Below are 17,468 nucleotides of genomic sequence, written 5' to 3' on the forward strand. Positions count from 1 at the left end.
GCCCCAGGGAAACCAAGCTGCTTTGAGCGCTTCCTCGTCACGCCTGCTGTGAACCTGCAGATTCTCTGCCTTCCAGCCCCGCCAGCCCACACCACTGAGAACTAACGTCAGCCAATCCGGTCCCCGCCAGTTCTCGCACTTCCCCTCCCTAATGCTGACGCCACCATCATCAGGTCTCCGCCCCATGTGCCTCCCTACTTCATCCTTTGTCACCATAGAAACACACAGAGATTCAATGACGTTTGAGGGACTAAGAATACAGAGATGAAAAAAGCACAGTCTTGCACCAGGAGAGGCACACAGCCTACGAGAGTGAGAACACGGAAACAAATCAATATAATATGACATTAACTGAGGAATATGCAAAATACTCCTGATACAGCAAGAGTGAATTATTCCTGAACAATGTGATTTGGACAGTATTTTCCTCATCCACTATATTAGCTTCCTATTGCTGCTGTAACAAATTACCACAAACTTAGTGGGTTAAAACAACACAGATTGATTATCTTACAGTTCTGGATGTCAGAAGTCTGGCACACGACTCAGTGGGCTACAATCAAGGTGTGTTGGCAGGGCTGTTTTCTTTCCTGGAGGCTCTTGGAGAGAAATCATTTCAGAATCCCCTGCAAACCAGTTCTGGGGATGGCTTTTACTTGGCCAAGAGGCTCTTACAGTCTCAGAGAAAGTCAAGATAATGAATAGGAGGAATTTTTCTGATGAATTCTATCTTAAATTCTTAAAAAATAATCAATAGAGGGCTTCCCTGGTGGCGCAGTGGTTAAGAATCCGCCTGCCAATGCAGGAGACACGGGTTCGAGCCCTGGTCCGGGAAGATCCCACATGCCGCGGAGCAACTAAGCCCGTGTGCCACAACTACTGAGCCCGCGTGCCACAACTACTGAAGCCCACGCGCCTAGAGCCTGTGCTCTGCAGCAAGAGGCCACCGCAATGAGAAGCCCGCACACCACAACGAAGAGTAGCCCCCACTCACCGCAACTAGAGAAAGCCCGCGCACAGCAACGAAGCCCCAACCCAGCCAAAAATAAATATAATAAATAAATAAATTTATTTTAAAAATCAATAGAGCCAATATATTAATTTAATCCATTTATTAAGCACCTACTATATGCCAGGTGCTTTGCTGGGTGCTAAGGTTACAAAGATCAAACAGAGAGAGTTCCTGACCTCCAGGAATCCACCACCCAGAGAGGAAAAAACAGAAATGTGATCAAATGCACTGTGGTAACTGCTCCAATGAATAATGTGCCATAAGACCTCAGAGGAAGCAATATAAATAATGCACTCTGCTGGTATGCAGTGTTGGAGGAGTCTTGGTGAGGAGACAGGATAGTGGCCTGTAGAGCCACAAGAGAAGGTGACATTTGAGAGTTCTTCCCTTAGAGAAAAAGAGACTAAATAACCCAAATTGAATTTTCCAGTTTCATAAATACACTTTTTATAAAGAGGCTAAGAACGCTTCCCAAATAATTAAATGGGAATGTGTTTGTTCGTTCTTCTGTCTCACATTATCACACATACCTGGCTAATTAAAATATGTCATTTTAGGGACTTCCTGGTGGTCCAGTGGTAAAGAATCCACCTTCCAATGCAGGGGACGTGGACTCGATCCCTGGTCAGGGAACTAAGATCCCACATGCCGTGGGGCAACTAAGCCCATGCGCCACAACTACTGAGCTCGCGCACCTCAACGAGAGAGCCCATGTGCCACAAACTACAGAGCCCACTCGCCCTGGAGCCCGCGCGCCACAACTAGAGAGAGAAAACCTGCATGCCACAACTAGAGAGAAGCCCACACGCCGCAACGAAGAGCCCGCACGCCACAACTAAGACCCAACGCAGCCAAAAGTAAAATCAAATAATAAAATATTAATAATAATAAATAAAACGTTAAAAAATAAAATATCATTTTAATTAAAGGCATCCATGGAAGGTGGCCAGGTATCAATGTACCAATGGCCCAGCTGCTCATTTCCTGGCAAGCAAGTTCCCTGAGTAACCTGCCAACGTCACTATCACCCCCAACCCAGATGAAACTTATGCTGGAGGCAACCAGGGTTATGTGTCCTCAGAGGAAATGAGTTGCATAAGCAAGACATCCGTTTCACTGCATTCTCAGAGGACTTAGTTCCACGCCCAGGGAGAAGTAATGTGACTCTCTCAGGATGGTTCAGAGCCAAGCCCCAGATTCCTGAGGGAGATTCATTGCTTGCTAACATGAACTTTGGCCCTGGGTAGACAAATCTCCAAACCATCGCCTTCATATGTCATGTTTGTTCAAGTCAAGACACACCTATCAAGTGCCTACTCTATGAGAGAAACTGCTTTGACGCTGGAGCCACGAGACTGAAAACAACAGTCTCTGCCACAGAGGGGCTCATGTCTGGCTTCCTGACTCATTTCCCAGATGAAGAAGCTGAGGCTCTGAACTTTCTGGTTTCTTACTCTGGTCTGTTCATGTCGTACTCTCTTCATTTCCTCCCTTCCTGGATTCGCAGAGTCCAACTGAAGTCCTACTTCTTCTAAGAGGATTTCCTGACTCCTGTAATCACTAACTTTTACTTTCTCTACATTTCTATTTCACTAAGTCTGTATCTGACAACTTATCACTTAATTATACTTTGCTTTGTATTATTTCTTTAATTATTTAAAGTGTCCATCATGGAACTCCAATGATATTGTAAGCTTCTTGAAGGCAGGAGTCATCTTTTAAATTTTGAGTCTGGGCACAAAGTTAATTCTCAATATTTAGTTAAGATTTAACTGATTGGGGGCTTCCCTGGTGGCGCAGTGGTTGAGAATCTGCCTGCCAATGCAGGGGACACGGGTTCGACCCCTGGTCTGGGAAGATCCCACATGCCACGGAGCGGCTGGGCCCGTGAGCCACAACTACTAAGCCTGCGCGACTGGAGCCTGTGCTCCGCAATAAGAGAGGCCGCGATGGTGAGAGGCCCGCGCACCGTGATGAAGAGTGGCCCCCGCTTGCCGCAACTAGAGAAAGCCCTCGCACAGAAACGAAGACCCAACACAGCCAAAAATAAATAAATAAATAAATAAAAATTTAAAATAATAATAAAAAAAAAGATTTAACTGATTGGATGATGGAAACCAGCTCTCAAGCAGTAATGGAAGGAGAGGAATGGTAAGCAATGCTCCCACCTTCAAAGGCTGGTTTAGTCCCAACCCAGCCTTCAAAAACCAGCTGCATTGCGTTTAAAGAACCTTCCATAAGAGCATAACATAAAAACAAAAGGGTCCACATTATAGATCATATTCACAATCCATCCAATTAAAGATTGAGTCCATCACAGTAAAAAAAAAAAAAAGGATGATTTATTATATGGGAGGACCATGTAAATGTCAACCTCAAAAGCTAGCCTCCCAGCATCCTAAATTTAATTTAACCGATCTATTATCCATGCATTAATCTAAACCCTTTAAGATGTTTTTAAATTAAAAATAACTTTTTTTCTTATTGCCATAAAGGATTTTTTCCTCCCTCTCTCATCCCTATTCTTGGGGTCTGGCACCTTCTAGGAAAGCCTGATTAACAGAAGTAGGCATTTAGTAGGGAAAGAGACAGCAACTCTGTAACATTACAACGCCTGAAAGCACATGAATGTTGGCAGTGGGAAAGGTCTGATTTTTTGTAACCATGGTAAGGGCCTCTTTCTTTCCTCCCCTCTTCTACTTACTTGCAGGATTCAAGCCCAAGGAAATCCTCAATCTTTTTCTAACCCCTGGCCTGTCTCATCCAGAAGGAACTGGATGACTGACACCCAGCTGAAGGCTATGGAGTGGAAGAAGTCTGAAGGGCTGCGTTTCCCCTGTGGGCTGTAAAAAGACAAGTCCACTACTTTCTTCTGGTCTGTGTTGCTTTGTGTCTATATTCTTTTCTCCTGTTACAGTAGAGTTTTTCCCCTGGTACTTCGGCAGAACTTTTTCCCTAGTACACTAGGTTCTGGGAAAGGAAAGGGAAAGGGAAAGGGATAGGGATAGGAAAAGGAAAGGAAAGGAGAAGCAAAAGCAAAAGCGCCATCAGGAGCAGGTTATCTGCCACTTGCCTATATGGGGCAAAGGCTTTTCACATCCTTTATACCCCTCTTCCATCCTATAGTCAGCCAGAACCTGGCACATTGTAGGAAGGCATCTGACAGTGATCTCTTTCACTGAAGAGAAGATATCATTGAAGAATTCCAAAGAACTCATAAGGGAGAAGAGGATTCCCATTGGTAGAACCAGAAAAGCTTATCCAGAGTCTTGAAGGTTCTGTCTTTATTTACTGGCTCCTAAACTTGGCACAGTGCCTGATACCCTGTAATTATATAATAATATGGATTGATGAAATGGTTAAATAGCAGTATGATAGCTACCATGTATTGAATACTTACCTCACTGCCTAACATGTTGAAAATATATAATAAATATTTGTTGAACAAAGAGGGAATAGCAGTAAGGATAATATTATTTATTGAGAACTTATTGCTCAATTATCTTGTTTAATCCTCACAACAACCATAGGAGATCGGTATTCCCATTTTACAGATAAGGAAAAATCAGGGTTTACAGGCATTAAGTAACTTTCCCAAAAATCAAAATGGCTAGCAAGAATTTCCCAAATAGCTATTACCAGACGCGCAGTGAATGGTGTCCTTCACCAGAGGGCATAGTCTTATGCCCCAGACTTGCCCCGAAAAATTGATGATGTGGGTAGATCTGAGGAAGTAAACTCATGATCCCAGTCATGTACAACAGCAATCGCTGCTGGAATCAGGGGATTCTGCACAGTCAGAGGAACCAAACTGGGAAATGAGAAGGCATCTTGAAAACTAGATGATCACAAGGCCTCAAATCATAATCCTCAAGTTCCCCTCTCATGTACATATTCAGCATTTTCTAAGCCTTCAGCCAATATTTCTCCCTTTCTGGTTTGTTTCCCCATGTGGACAAATGTATTCTACATTTAATTTTTACTTTAGTAAATTATAAAGTAATGACACATGGTTCCAACTTAATGGATGTGTTATCATCAAATGGCTCCCCAACATACTGTAAACAAAATGTTTTGAAATTTGTCATTTCAGAATCCTATATCTGAATGTTAATTTTCCTAATCTAGGACTCTTTTCTATCTCAAGCCAGTAAATAAGGAAACTCTATTTCTACTTCTTTCCTTTCCACTGTGTTTTGGCAAAAACAGATTCAGAACTTATTACTATTTAATTTGATCCTTTCAGGTGGATCTGAGTCTGTCTCATTTATTGGCTAGATCCTTACATACATATCATCCTTATCCACCCCTTGGTCCTGTCCACCATGGAAACAGTAAGTGATAAGGGGACAGAAACAAGCATGAAATTCAAAACCAGATGCAACCTGGTACTGGGGCTACAGGGCTCTTATTTTCTGTAACTGGGGTGGACCATTCCTACTTGCCTGTTCTTGGTATAATACAGTAAGGTTAAAGTCAAGATTGGGAGAAAAGACATATCAGGTAAATACTTACCAAAAAAAAAGCTGTATTAGCTGTATTTATTTCATAAAAATGTACTTTAAATAAAAAACCACTATAAAAATAAAGAGGCACAAACGTGAGAATAGGAAAAATTCACCATGAAAATATAAAAATTCTGAACTTGCTTGAATTGGCAATTCAATAGAAGAAAAAAATATATGGCCAATAAACATATGAAAAGATCAATATCACATTAATAAAATTCAAACCACAATAAGATACCATTTTATACCCATCAGATAAGCAAAAACCATGAAGTGAAATTACCAACTGTTGGTGAGGATGGAGAGCGCTAAGAACTCTCATTCACTGCTAGTAGAAGTTGTGAATGGCAGAATCACTTTGGAGAACAATTTGGCTCTATTTTATAAAGTTGAACCCAAATATTATATGCTTTGACCCAGCATTCCAGTCCTTGGCAAGTACCCTATAAATTACTGCTCCTGTACTCAAGGACATATACAAGAATGTTCATAATAGCATTGTTTGAAATGGCAGGGAGGGAAAAAAGGAAACAATCTAAATGTCCATGAATAGGAAATTTTTTTAACCTTGAATCCTCTGAGGATGATTTTTTTTTTTTTTTGTCTGTGTTGGTTCTTCGTAGCTGCACACGGGCTTCTCATTGCAGTGGCTTCTCTTGTTACAGAGCATAGGCTTTAAGCGCGCAGGCTTCAGTGGTTGTGGCACGTGGGCTCAGTAGTTGTGGCTCGCGGGCTCTAGAACACAGGCTCAGTAGTTGTGGCGCACAGGCTTAGTTGCTCCGCGGCATGTGGGATCTTCCCGGACCAGGGCTCGAACCGGTATCCCCTGCATTGGGAGGCGGATTCTCAACCACTGCGCCACTAGGGAAGCCCCTGAGGATGAATCTGAATCCAATTCATTCATAATACATTGCACAAATCACAGTTTCAAGGTCAGGACTTCTTTTTTTTTTGATAGATTTCAATGTTTATAATTTAATATTTCCTTCTTGTATCCCTTTCACACATATGAATAAGCCTAAACATTCCAAATAGGGAAAACATGCACTATTGGATTATTAACTGGAGAAAGCTGTGTAGCTCTCTGTCTTCCACAATGGCTCACAGGGTTGAAATGCCTTGTTGAATTTACCGTGGTTCAGGTACTAGCCCTGAGATGTGCAAGTCAGAAACTTGAGTTGTCACTTCACTAAAGGTGAATCTATGTCCTTAGGAAGACTCACATCAACCAAGAGACTGATACGTGAAATAAGCATATCAATTTATTAATTCATAATGAGATGTGAGACTGCTTGGGGGCCATGAGAAACCCGGTCGTAATCAGAAAATTTACTGATAAGCAAGGAATCAGTTGCATTCAGCTAAGACACATTCACTAGAATGTAAGCGCCATGAGGACATTTTTGTCTGATTTTTCCACTGCTAAAATTCCAGCGTCTATAACAACACCTGATTCAATAAAAATCAATTAAATGAATGAATAAAGAGAAACTTAAGTATCCATCTCCACAATATGCAAAGACTGATCTCAAGATTCAGCTACTGGAGTTCTTGCATCAGGGTATTCTGGTTCCAGTACAGTGCCAGAGCAGGAGGCGCCAATTTTGGCATCTGAGATTCTTTTCCTATGCTTCCAGGACTGATCCTAGTAGATACCTTTAGTTGCCTACACTACAGCCATTCCCTTCTAATTCCTTGCTAAGAGCATCCCAATTTTGTTCGGGGCAGCAATGTGCTCAACCTCAAAGAACGAATCACAATTCATCTTGGCCAAACATAGCATCTGTTCCCCTGTGCCAAATACTCACTGTCCCAGCCTCCCTTGCAGCCATGGGTAGCCGTATTACCCAGTACTGTCCAATAAGACATAAAGGGAAGACTTCTGGAGTATTCTAGTAAAGATGTTGCTTTCCAGATAAAAAGACAGAGCCTCAGCCAGAGAAAGATTTTAGCTCCTGACCTTTCCTCCCTGTTTAGGATGCTGATGTGAGGAAATGATGCTTGGAGCTACTGCAGCCCTTTTATGTTCAAGAAATGAGTTGAGAATAATTGGCAGAGTGGAAGGGTTTTAAAAGCCCAGTTCCTCTGTAACATGGTTAATTGCTGAACTAGCCCTGAAACTGGCTACCTCCAGTCTTCTAATTGAATTTTTTAAGTTTTCATGGCTTAAGCTACTGTAAGTAGGTTATTCTGTTAGTTGTAGTCAAAAGCATTCCTAACTGATACAATGATTAAGGTTGTTATAAGATATATCTTTTCTCTTTAGGTATGTTAATACAGTCAGTCAGTTTATAGTCAAGTATTAACTGGCCTAGGATACAATTTGAAAATCTCTGCTCGATTTTAAATTTCACTTTCAGAGCCTATCCTAATCTCACTGATTTCTAATGCCACTACCCAATGTGACAGCACTGAGCACCTCAGGTCTCCTTTTCCCAACACTCCTTTGACTGATCTGTTCCTTCTTTCAAATCTTTCCAAGTTGTGCCAGGTTGCTGGCACTTCTGAGCCAAAATAATCTCTTTTATCATGATAAACAGAAACTGATTTCAATGCTGAATGAATCAGAATATAGTTGATGTTATCAACAAAAGCTACTGAATTCCATTTGTGGGAATCTGGATATCATGCTTACTTACTTATTCTTTATTTCATTCCATTTTTGAGAGGTAAATATAAGATGTTTTAGGTGTTTCCTTTGGTGATTTCTTACCTGATAGGTATAAGATATCAGAAACAACAGCAGTCCCACACTTCCTGTTTGTCCCGTCTGTTCTTTATTCCTTTTTTCCTCTTTTCCTGTCTTCCCTTGGATTATTTTTTACGAACCCATTTTATCTCCTCTATTGGCTTATTAGTTATACCTTTTTAAGAACTTTAGTGGTTGCTCTGAGCTTTACAATATACAACTTTAACTTATCACAGTCTACTTTAAAGGTTATAGCATTTAACATATAATGTAAGAATCGTATAACAATATACGTCCATCCCATCTCCCCCATTCTTTGTGCTCTTGTGCTCATACATTCTACTTCTACAAATGTTATAAATCCCATAATATACTGTTGTTATTCTTACTTTAAATAGTTACGTATCTTTTAAAGACATTAAAAGATGATACTAATAGATGGAGAGATATACCATGTTCTTGGATTGGAAGAATCAACATTGTGGAAATGACTCTACTACCCAAAGCAATCTACAGATTCAATGCAATCCCTATCAAACTACCACTGGCATTTTTCGCAGAACTAGAACAAAAAATTTCACAATTTGTATGGAAACACAAAAGACCCCGAATAGCCAAAGCAATCTTGAGAAAGAAAAACAGAGCTGGAGGAATCAGGCTCCCTGACTTCAGACTATACTACAAAGCTCCAGTAATCAAGACAGTATGGTACTGGCACAAAAACAGAAATATAGATCAATGGAACAGGATAGAAAGCCCAGAGATAAACCCACACACATATGGTCACCTTATCTTTGATAAAGGAGGCAAGAATATACAATGGAGAAAAGACAGCCTCTTCAATAAGTGGTGCTGGGAAAACTGGACAGGTACCTGTAAAAGTATGAAATTCGAACACTCCCTAACACCATACACAAAAATAAACTCAAAATGGATTAAAGACCTAAATGTAAGGCCAGACACTATCAAACTCTTAGGGGAAAACATAGGCAGAACACTCTATGACATAAATTACAGCAAGATCCTTTTTGACCTACCTCCTAGAGAAGTGGAAATAAAAACAAAAATAAACAAATGGGACTTAATTAACCTTAAAAGCTTTTGCATAGCAAAGGAAACCAAAAACAAGACAAAAAGACAACCCTCAGAATGGGAAAAAATATTTGCAAATGAAGCAACTGACAAAGGATTAATCTTCAAAATTTACAAGCAGCTCATGCAGCTCAATATCAAAAAAACAAACAACCTAATCCAAAAATGGGCAGAAGACCTAAATAGACATTTCTCCAAAGAAGATATACAGATTGCCAACAAACACATGAAAGAATGCTCAACATCATTAATCATTAGAGAAATGCAAATCAAAACTACAATGGGATATCATCTCACATCGGTCAGAATGGCCATCATTAAAAAATCTACAAACAATAAATGCTGGAGAGGGTGTGGAGAAAAGGAAACCCTCTTGCACTGTTGGTGGGAATGTATATTGATACAGCCACTATGGAGAACAGTATGGAGGTTCCTTAAAAAACTAAAAATAGAACTACCATACGACCCAGCAATCCCACTACTAGGCATATACCCTGAGAACACCATAATTCAAAAAGAGTCATGTACCAAAATGTTCATTGCAGCTCTATTTACAATAGCCAGGACATGGAAGCAACCTAAGTGTCCATTGACAGACGAATGGATAAAGATGTGGCACATATATACAATGGAATATTACTCAGCCATAAAAAGAAATGAAATTGAGTTATTTGTAGTAAGGTGGATGGACCTAGAGTCTGTCATACGGAGTGATGTAAGTCAGAAAGCGAAAAACAAATACCGTATCCTAACACATATATATGGAATCTAAAAAAAAAAAAAAAAAAAAAAATGGTCCTGAAGAACCTAGGGGCAAGATGGGAACAAAGACACAGACCTACTAGAGAATGGACTTGAGGATACGGGGAGGGGGAAAGGTAAGCTGTGACAAAGTGAGAGAGTGGCATGGACATATATACACTGCCAAACGTAAAATAGATAGCTAGTGGGAAGCAGCCGCATAGCACAGGGAGATCAGCTCGGTGCTTTGTGACCACCTAGAGGGGTTGGACAGGGAGGGTGGGAGGGAGGGAGACGCAAGAGGGAAGAGATATGGGAACATGTGTATATGTATAACTGATTCACTTTGTTATAAAGCAGAAACTAACACACCATTGTAAAGCAATTATACTCCAATAAAGATGTTAAAAAAAATAAAATAAAGACATTAAAAACAAGTAAAATGTCTTTTATATGACCCACACATTTACCATTTCTGGTACTCTTCATTCCTTTGCATAGATTCTTGTGTCCATCTGGTATCCTTTTCCTTTAACCTGAAGAACTTCTTTTAGCATTCCTTGTGGTACAAGGTCACTAGTGATGAATGCTCTTGGCTTTAGCTTATCTGAAATGTCTTTATTTTGCCTTCATCTTTGAAAGACATTTTCACTGGATATAAAATTCTGGGTTGAAAGCATTCTTCCAGTGCTTTAAAGATGTTGTTCCACCATCTTCTGGTTTGCATTGTTTTTGATGAGAAACCAGTGATTACTCTTAACTTAAGATTTTCTCTGTATCACTAGTTTTGAGAAATTTGATTCTGCAGTGCCTTGATGTGGTTTTCTTCGTGTTTATGCTGCTTGGCATTCACTGGGATTCTTGGATATGTTTGTTTGTAGTTTTCAACAAATGTGGAACATTCGGAAAGCTGAGTAAGAGAATTATAAAACTGTAAATTGAGTTTCATTGTTATAGAATGCTGAAGGTAAATGAAGAGTACTTAACCACTATTCACAGCTCTTTAACAGCTTTTTGTTTTTAACCACGCATTCAGAGACTGGATACTGAAAGAAAGTTTGGGACATTGTTCTATCTGCTGTCTTGCCCAGATTCTAAGCACTGTAACTGCATAACTTCCCTCTATTTGGTATAACGTTAAAATATCTGTAAAAAGGAGAAGGGAAAAAAAAAGTTGTGTGAATCAATATGTTCTGCATAATGCTTTTTCAATATTTTCTCCTATTTTCACTAAGCCTACCTCTTTAAAAAAGATCTCCACATGTGGTTTATAGTTGGAATGTTAATTAGGTCACAGATGAGGTCCACTTTTAGAGACAGGATTGTAAATAATTTATCCTGCATAATGTGTTCTGGATTTGACCTTGTCCACATGATGTCTGGCTAGGCAGATAAAAAAACTCCAGGCAGAGTACAATAGGGATTACAATACTGATTACCCAGCCTCTGTGATTACCAGCTTCTGTGATGATTCCTGATTCTATGATCATTGGAGCAATGTTCCCTCATTGGTTGGCAAATGTTAACAGAATCATTGCACATTTATTATTCATGAGAAAGGTGAAGCTTCATGACAAAGGTCAGTGAATAAGAGAATGATCCCTGTGTAAAGGCAGGAAGAAAATTGATTTAGGGACAAATCCTTCTCTCTCTGCATTGGACCATTCACAATTATTCTTCCTAATCCAAAAATTGTTACAGTCTTTATTTTACCAAGTAGACAGAAAGGAGTAAACATTTAGAGGGTAAGTGCTGTATTCTAAGTACTTTACAAAGGGCTTTACAGCAGCATTTAATATTCACAACCTTAGGAGGAGGAAATTATTCTTATTAACTCCATTTGACAGGTAAGCACACTGAGATGCAAGAACCTGGTCCAAAATCACACAGCTGGAGCCTACCCCGCTCTTTGGTGGGGCTAATGGCGGACTCTGGGAAGGCTCACGCCAAGGAACACTTCCCAGAACTTCTGCTGCCAGTGTCCTTGTCCCCATGGTGAGCCACAGCCACCCCCTGCCTCTGCAAGAGACCCTCCAACACTAGCAGCCGTGTGGCTGACAGGGTCTTGGTGCTCCGGCCGGGTGCCAGGCCTGTGCCTCTGAGGTGGGAGAGCCGAGTTCAGGACATTGGTCCACCAGAGACCTCCCAGCTCCACGTAATATCAAACAGCGAGAGCTCTCCCAGAGATCTCCACCTCAACACTAAGACCCAGCTCCACTCAACGGCCAGCAAGCTACAGTGCTGGACACCCCATGCCAAACAACTAGCAAGACAGGAACACAACCCCACCCATTAGCAGAGAGGCTGCCTAAAATCATAATAAGGCCACAGACACCCCAAAACACACCACCGGACATGGTCCTGCCCACCAGAAAGACAAGATCCAGCCTCATCCACCAGAACACAGGCACCAGCCCCCTCCACCAGGAAGCATACACAACCCACTGAACCAACCTTAGCCACTGGGGGCAGACACCAAAAACAACGGGAACTACCAACCTGCAGCCTGCGAAAAGGAGACCCCAAACACAATAAGTTAAGCAAAATGAGAAGACAGACAAACACACAGCAGATGAAGGAGCAACGTAAAAACCCACCAGACCAAACAAATGAAGAGGAAATAGGTAGTCTACTTGAAAAAGAATTCAGAGTAATGATAGTAAAAATGATCCAAAATCTTGGAAGTAGAATGGAGAAAATATAAGAAATGTTTAACAAGGACCTAGAAGAACTAAAGAGCAAACAAGCAATGATGAACAACACAATAAATGAAATTAAAAATTCTCTAGAAGGAATCAATAGCAGAATAACTGAGGCAGAAGAACGGATAAGTGACCTGGAAGATAAAATAGTAGAAATAACTACTGCAGAGCAGAATAAGAAAAAAGAATGAAAGGAATTGAGGACAGTCTCAGAGACCTCTGGGACAACATTAAACGCACCAACATTCAAATTATAGGGGTCCCAGAAGAAGAAGAGAATAAGAAAGGGACTGAGAAAATATCTGAAGAGATTATAGTTGAAAACTTCTCTAATATGGGAAAGGAAATAGTCAAGTCCAGGAAGTGCAGAGAGTCCCATACAGGATAAATCCAAGGAGAAACAGGCCAAGACACATATTAATCAAATTATCAAAAATTAAATACAAAGAAAAAATATTAAAAGCAGCAAGGGAAAAGCAACAATTAACATACAAGGGAATCCCCATAAGGTAAACAGCTGATCTTTCAGCAGAAACTCTGCAAGCCAGAAGGGAGTGGCAGGACATATTTAAAGCGATGAAAGGGAAAAACCTACAACCAAGATTATTCTACCCAGCAAGGATCTCATTCAGATTCGATGGAGAAATTAAAACCTTTACAGACAAGCAAAAGCTAAGAGAATTCAGCACCACCAAACCAGCTTTACAACAAATGCTAAAGGAACTTCTCTAGGCAGGAAACACAAGAGAAGGAAAAGACCTACAATAACAAACCCAAAACAATTAAGAAAATGGTAATAGGAATATACATATCAATAATTACCTTGAATGTAAATGGATTAAATGCCCCATCCAAAAGACACAGACTGGCTGAATGGATACAAAAACAAGACCTGTATATATGCTGTCTACAAGAGACCCACTTCAGACCCAGGGACACATACAGACTGAAAGTGAGGGGATGGAAAAAGATATTCCATGCAAATGGAAATCAAAAGAAAGCTGGAGTAGCAATTCTCATATCAGACAAAATAGACTTTAAAATAAAGACTATGGAGACCTTCAAGAAGGCGGAAGAGTAAGATGTGGCGATCACTTGCAAACAAGAGGCCTGATTAACACCTCACTTATTGCTGACCCGGCCCTTTTAATTGTGGCCTAAAGTCATGTAATACTTTACATTTATAAACAGAAGTCTTACACTTTTGATGGTCTACCCCAAAGATGAAACAGCTTTCCATGTCCTAAATTATAATTTCTCAAAAAGAAATGTAAGGTAAGGTAAGGAAAAGAAAAGAAAAGAAAAGAAAAGAATATCTTGGCCCATAATTCAACTATACTTCAATAAAAAATAAATTAAAAAAAAAAAGGAAATCTTGGCCCAAAACCAGGTGTTTTCTTGGAGGTGGTTGTATTTATTTACTGATCATTCTCACAGGTTATCACCCATCTGTGATATGTAGCAAGAAAACCACCCTCTGAGAAAGACTCAACTTCTATTACAGCTGTGGAACCCAGATGTTATCAGATGTTATCAAAATTTAGATAATTCGAGCTAGAGCAAGCACATCTAGAGAGTCATCTCAAATTACACTTTCATGTAGTGAGGACCTGAAGTTTTAGAGTGTTTCTTTGGCTCCAGATCAACAAAATTACATCTCTGCTCATCTAGTAATTTCACTTCTAGGAATCTACCTAAGGAAACAATCAGAAACCTGGGCTAAAATTTGGGTAAAAAGATGTTTATCAAAGTATTAGGGACTACCCTGGTGGCACAGTGGTTAAGAATCCACCTGCCAATGCAAGGGACACGGGTTCAATCCCTGGTCCGGGAAGATCCCACATGCTGTGGAGCAACTAAGTCCGTGCGCCACAACTACTGAGCCCGCGAGCCATAACTACTGAAGCTCGTGTGCCTAGAGCCTGTGCTCCACAACAAGAGAAGGCACCGCAATGAGAAGCCCGTGCACCACAACAAAGAGTAGCCCCCGCTTGCCACAACTAGAGAAAGCCCGCACGCAGCAACGAAGACCCAACACAGCCAAAAATAAATAAATAAATAAATAAATAAATTTATTAACAAAACAAAACAAAGTATTATTTATCGTTGGGGAAAAGCCCTGCATCTTCAACAATAGAATGGTAAAATAAATTTCACAATGGAACTCTAAGGAGCCATTATATATATTTTTTAATTTAAATATACCTAGTGACATGGGGAAATACTCTATACTATTAATAGTAATAATAGTAATAGTAATAGTAATAATGCTAATAATAATAGTAATAATTAATAGTAATAATGGAAATACTCTATACTATTAATAGTAATTATGCCAGGTGCTATGCTGGGTATTTTTTTTTTGCCACACTGAGAGGCTTGTGGGATCTTAGTTCCCCAACCAGGGATTGAACCCAGGCCCTCAGCAGTGAGAGTGCAGAGTCCTAACCACTGGACCACCAGGGAATTCCCACTGGGTACTTTATATGTATTACTTCATTTAATACTCACAACAATTAACCATATGAAGGGTACTATTATTATTTACTAATTACAGATGAAGAAATGGTGACTTAACAAGGTTAAGTATTGACACAATCACACAGATGGGGAGTATCTAAGTCCAAAGCTGTAGTAGATAAGAAGCCACTACACTATGCTGCAGGATAGATATTATAGATACATGATACCAATTTTTTGTTATTACATACATACAACCCACACAGGTGATTTTTAAAATATTTTTAAATGAGTATTGCAAAGCACAGACCAGTCGGAATGGACACTACAACCAATCAGAATGGAAGCCAGGTGTAAACAACCTAAATGGCCGTCTGATTTCGGTTAGCCTTTGTTGTGTAACAAAGAACCCTAAATTTTAGTGGCTTAAAACAACAATTCTATTGACTCATGATGCTGTGGGTTGATAACATGGACTGGGATCAGCGAGGGGGTTCTTCTGCTGGTCTTGCCTAAGGTCACTTGTGTGGCTGCAATCATTTGACAGCTCAATTGGGACTGAATGGTCCAAGGTGGCATCGCTTACGCATCTGGCCTCACTTACGCATCTCCTCATGAGGTCTTTCATCCTCAAGGAAGTTAGCTCAAGCTTCTTCATATGGCAGCAGCAGTGTTCCAAGAGGGTGTGAGCAGAAGCTTTAAGATCTCTTGAGGTCTTGCTTAGGAGTTGTACACCACCACTTTTACTGTATTCTATTGGTCAAGGCAAGTCACAAAGCCAGCCCAAATTCAAGGAGTGGGGAAATAGATTCTACCTCTTATTTATTTATTTATTTATTCATTTATCTATTTATTCATTTATCTATTTAGTTTTTGGCTGCGTTGGGTCTTCGTTGCTGCACGTGGGCTTCCTCTAGTTGCGGCAAGCAGGGCCTACTCTTCATTGCAGTGCGTGGGCTTCTCATTGTGGAGGCTTCTCTTGTTGTGGAGCATGGGCTCTAGGCGCACGGGCTTCAGTAGTTGTGGCACACGGGCTCAGTAGTTGTGGCTCAAGGGCTCTAGAGCGCAGGCTCAGTAGTTGTGGCGCACAGGCTTAGTTGCTCCGTGGCATGTGGGATCTTCCCAGACCAGGGCTTGAACCCGTGTCCCCTGCATTGGCAGGCGGATTCTTAACCACTGCACCACCAGCAAAGTCCTAGATTCTACCTCTTGATGGGAGGAGCTGCAATGAATTTGTGGTTATTTTAATCCACTACACTGTATATACCAACTGAATATCAGCCCTGCATGTATATGTACATAGAAAAAAAGACTGGAAGGAAATCAACCTACTAATAGGGATTATTTTTATTAACTTTTTGTATTTCTTTTTTTTTTAATATATTTATTTATTTATTTATTTATTTTTGGCTGTGTTGGGTCTTCGTTGCTGTACACGGGCTTTCTCTAGTTGCAGTGAGTGGGGGCCGCTCTTCGTTGCGGTGCGCGGGCTTCTCACTGTCGTGGCTTCTCTTGCTGCGGAGCATGGGCTCTAGGCGTGCAGGCTTCAGTAGTTGTGGCACGTGGACTCAGTAGTTGTGGCTCGCGGGCTCTAGAGCTCAGGCTCAGTAGTTGTGGCGCACGGGCTTAGTTGCTCCACGGCATGTGGGATCTTCCCGGGCCAGGGCTCGAACCCGTGTGCCCTGCATTGGCAGGCAGATTCTTAACCACTGCGCCACCAGGGAAGCCCCCTTTTTGTATTTCTGCACTTATATTTTCTTAATCAATATGCATTATTTTTATAAACAGAAAAAAAAAACTATGACACCTTCCATAATAGTTTAATAGGGCAAGTTGGACAGCTTCACTTTGGCAGGGAAATCAACAGAATTCCTTCTTTCCTAGCTCTACCACTTCCTGGCTGTTCCAATTTTGTAGCCCTCTGAGCCTCTGGTTTTCTCTGTTGCGAAGATGGAGCTAACATTAGCTATTTCACAGGACAGTTGATATTAAAGGAGTCAATGAATGTAAAACACCCAGGATGTCCCTTGGCTGTTTCCTTTCCTCCTACTCTCCCCCTACTCAGACCTCTTCAGTTATAGGAATTATCTTTCTCACAAAGATTAAATTCTGTTGTAGTAAACTACAAACATATCTGCAAAGTAAACTGTATGCCCTGAGGGCTCGTTTCAAAACTTAGTCCTCCTTTATAACCCCCAAGTACCTAGCATAAGAGTCAATAAATAGTTGTTGATTTGTTGACTCATTAGCCAAATAAAAGTTTT

General features: G+C 40.6%; 1 long non-coding RNA gene across 3 annotated transcripts in view; it reads right to left on the reverse strand.

The window, feature by feature from the left end:
• LOC133082411 (uncharacterized) overlaps positions 1-17,468 on the reverse strand; it is a 35,787-nt gene that overhangs the window by 16,080 nt on the left and 2,239 nt on the right. The window contains exon 2 of one of the 3 annotated variants that reach the window (XR_009698948.1): positions 10,513-10,952. The exons of the other annotated variants lie outside the window; for them this stretch is intronic. This is a non-coding gene — a long non-coding RNA (uncharacterized LOC133082411). The remainder of the gene's footprint in view (positions 1-10,512; positions 10,953-17,468) is intronic. 3 annotated transcript variants of the gene reach the window in all.

This window comes from Eubalaena glacialis, chromosome X (assembly GCF_028564815.1).
Source record: "Eubalaena glacialis isolate mEubGla1 chromosome X, mEubGla1.1.hap2.+ XY, whole genome shotgun sequence".
NCBI classification, from domain to species: domain Eukaryota; kingdom Metazoa; phylum Chordata; class Mammalia; order Artiodactyla; family Balaenidae; genus Eubalaena; species Eubalaena glacialis.